The following is a 2,738-nucleotide window of genomic DNA, read 5'->3' on the forward strand; positions in this document are numbered from 1 at the left end:
GGCAATGATTTCACTTGCAGAGGTGGCTGAGAGAGAGAGAGGCCACATCTGAGCAACATAAGAGGTCCTCTGGAAGTTACCCTTAGGCATACCTACAGGTAGGCTAAGCCTCTCTGTTCCATACATAAGCTTTACCAGAGCAAGCCTCAAGATCAAGGGCTTGGTCTTTTGATTTGGGTGTCCCTAATGTCTGACACAGTATCGGGGGCTTCCCTGGTGGTAAACTTTAATAGTTCCATATTTGTTCTCCCATCCCTCAAGGGACTTTGCCGATACTTTTTGATTATCTGCTTAATATACTCTGTGATGTATCTAGGTAATACATTAAGCTATACAGGGATAAAGGTCCTCATTCTTATTCTGGACTCCCTGTTTAACATGATTTTTAAGGTTACTTTTAACTGAAAGTTTATTTGGCGTATTTGTTCTGTCATACTAGAAACAAACTAGTCTAAAGTTAAGTTTTAAGAACTGGTTAGTCTTAACAGGAGAAAGGTTTGTATGGTAGTCATTTCATTCTGAACAATCCAAAGGACCCAAGCATCCTTCAGAGATAGATGGGACCTGCAAGAGCCTATATTGTCCGATGGGAACATAATAGAAGACAGGGGCAGAAAAAGATTTGGGAGAATGGGTGAGTAGAGAGGAAGGAGATGGTGGAAAGGCATGAAGTCAAGAAATAAGTGGGGCTAATGCTGTCTAGGTGGAATTTATGTTCTGATAAGAAGCTCCACAGGGAAAGGAAATGAATGTTTTGCCACATTCCTGGGCTCTTTATTTATTCAGGATCATTTCAGGTGTTCTTTCTGTGATAGACTCAATCACATACCTGGTCAAATATTAAAAAATGATCAAGGAGTTACAAATACATATAGCATTAGAAGCAATGCGAGAAATTCCATGAAGAGTCACTGAGAGAGTTTGTGACTAAGATACTGGCTGTACAAGAAATACCAAAGGGAGCACTACAGGTAGGTAGGAAAAGAGAAGAGACAGAGGTCTGGAGAAACGTGTAGATATTAAGACTATCAGTAAAAGTAAAAAGGGGAAAAATATGGCATATAAAAATCCAAAACACAAAATGGTAGAAGAAAGCACTGCCTTTACAGTAATAACATTAAATGTTAATGGATTAAATACCCCAATCAAAATATATAAACTGGCAGAATGGATTAAAAAAAAAGGACCCATCTATATGCTGTCTACAGGAGATTCACTTAGACACAGGGACAAAAACAGATTGAAAGCAAAAAGTTGGAAAAAGGTATTTCACATAAACAACAACCAGAAAAGACTGGGGGTAGCAATTCTAGTATCCAACAAATTAGACTTCAAATGTAAAACAATTAAAAGTGACAAAGAAGGACACTATGTATTAATAAAAGGAACAATTCATCAAGAAGACATAACAATCATAAATATTTATTCATCGAGCCAGAGTGCCCCAAAATACATGAGGTAAACACTGTCAACACTAAAGGGAGAAGTAGATACCTCTACAATAATAATTGGAGACTTTAATTTACTGCTCTCATCAAGGAATAGAACATCTAGACATAGTACAAATAAGGAAGCAGATTTTGAATAATATGATAAATAAACTAGACTTAAGAACATTACATCCCACAACAGCAGGATATACATTTTTCTCAAGTACTCATGGATCGTTTTCAAGGACAGACCATAAGCAAAGATAAACCATACTGAGACAAAGCAAGTTTCAAAAATTTAAAAAGATTGAAATTATACAAAATACTTTCTCAGATCTTGATGGGATGAAGTTGAAAATCAGTAACAGAAGAGGGCTGGAAAATTCACAAATACATGAAGGCTAAACAACACACTCTTAAACAACCAGTGGGTCAAGGAAGAAATTACAAGAGAAATCAGTAAATATCTTGAGGCAATGAAAACAAAAACACAACATATCAAAACTTATAGGATGTAGCAAAGTAATGGTAAAGGGAGATTTACTGCCTTAAATGCCTATATTAATAAAGAGCAAAAAATAGAGAAATTAATTGTTCACCTGGAAGAACTAGAGAAAGAACAGCAAACTAACACCAAAACAAACAGAAGAAAGAAATAATGAAGATTAGAGCAGAAATAAATGAATTGAGAATATGACAACAATAGAGAAAACCAACAAAGCCAGAAGTTGGTTCTTTGAGAAAATCAATAAAATCGATGCACCCTTAGCTAGGTTGACAAAAATAGAGCGAGAGAGAGGATGCAAATAAATAAAATCATAATGGGAGAAGGGACATAACCACTGACCCGACAGAAATAATGAAAGTAATGAGAGGATACTATGAACAGCTATATGCTAATAAACTAGACAACACAGATGAAATGGACAACTTCCTAGAAAAACATGAAAAACAAACATTGACCAAGAAGAAATAGACAACTTCAATAAACCAATCACAAGTAAAGACATTGAATTTGTCATTAAGAAGCTCCCCCCAAATAAAAGTCAAGGACCAGATGGCTTCACATGTGAATTCTACCAAGTATTCAAGAAAGAATTAGTACCAATCCTGCTCAAATGCTTCAGAAATATTGAAGAGGAGGGAAAGCTACCTAATTCATTGTATGCAGCAAAAATCACCCTAATATCAAAGCCAGACAAAGATACTACAAGGAAAGAAAATTACAGACCAAACTTTTTAATATATATATAGTTGCAAAAATCCTCAACAAATCCTTGCAAATCGAATCCAGCATCATATTAAAAG

Source organism: Tamandua tetradactyla, chromosome 19 (genome assembly GCF_023851605.1).
Source record: "Tamandua tetradactyla isolate mTamTet1 chromosome 19, mTamTet1.pri, whole genome shotgun sequence".
In the NCBI taxonomy this organism is placed as follows: domain Eukaryota; kingdom Metazoa; phylum Chordata; class Mammalia; order Pilosa; family Myrmecophagidae; genus Tamandua; species Tamandua tetradactyla.